This window comes from Jatropha curcas, chromosome 3 (genome assembly GCF_041381405.1).
Source record: "Jatropha curcas cultivar XTBG-Jc1 chromosome 3, XTBG_Jcur_1.0, whole genome shotgun sequence".
NCBI lineage: Eukaryota > Viridiplantae > Streptophyta > Magnoliopsida > Malpighiales > Euphorbiaceae > Jatropha > Jatropha curcas.
Window position 1 is genome coordinate 9,934,646 of NC_143153.1, and position 1,419 is coordinate 9,936,064.

Below are 1,419 nucleotides of genomic sequence, written 5' to 3' on the forward strand. Positions count from 1 at the left end.
CAAGTCGAATCACTTAACATTTCATTTGGTCCAATTACATCATTCACCTTGCAAAGCATTCATTCATCGGTTAGTTTATCAGCATGACATAGTCTCGGGATCCACCTCGGGTTCGCAGACTGTGCCTTAAACATTGGGATAATTAATCTAGTAACTAGGTTAATTAAAAATGGAGTCACTTAGGGTTTTTTCCTAGTTTACCCTAAAATAATTAAACAAGGTGGCGACTCACACACTCACGTGCATTTCTTCTCATTCATCATATGCATCACATGCCTATGACATTTGGGGAAGGGGTTCACAAAAGCCATAAAATCGACATTTTTGGCGAAATGCCTTAAAATGAACCAATTTTTGGCCAAAGGCCTTAAAATCAACCATTTTAGCGACAAATCGCTTAAATTAATCAATCTTTTGGCCAAAGGCCTTAAAATCAATCATTTTGGCGACAATCGCCCAATCAACACTTTCGGCAAACAGATTGCTTAAATCAACACATTTTGGCTAAAAGCATTAAAATCAATCATTTTGGCGACAATCGCCCAATCACATCATTTTGGCAAACAGATTGCCTAAATCAACCATTTTGGTTAAGAGCCTTAAAATCAACGACTTTGGCGACAAATCGCCCGACAACCATTTTTGGCACAAATGCCTTAAAACCAACATTTTTGGCGACGAACGCCTAATCGAATCAATCGATCTTTTGGCAAAATGCCTAAACAAGCACACACACAATCATGCATACACAAAATCATGCACAAAGCATACACAAAATCATGCACAAAGCATACACACTCATGCATTAAGCATACACCTTCAAAGCCCTTCAAAGAAGGCCTATCGAACTACGTTGACTTTGATCTTCCATTCAAACGGAAGTACGTAGGCACGTTCAGGATTTCACCCCGGGCGGCAAGTCGAAATCATCAAAATCACTCAAACATTTCATTAATCCATCATTCACCTTGCAAAGCATTCATTCATCGGTTAGTTTATCAGCATGACATAGTCTCGGGATCCACCTCGGGTTTGCAGACTGTGCCTTAAACATTTGGGATAATTAATCTAGTAACTAGGTTAATTAAAATTGGAGTCATTTAGGGTTTTTTCCTAGTTTACCCTGAAATAATTAAACAAGGTGGCGACTCATACATTCACGTGCATTTCTTCCTTTAGTCACATGCATCACATGCCTATGATATTTTGGGGAGGGGTTCACAGAAACGATGGACCCACACCGGATGTACCTGCACCAAAAGAAGAGGTAAAAGGTGGAGGGATATCCTCCTCCATGTCAGCACCGCCTGCGGCCTCGGCTCCTTCATCATCAGAATCATTCTCTGGAACACCTACTACTCGATATGCATCCCCAACTTTTTCAATCAACTTCATATGAATCATAACATCTACATCTAA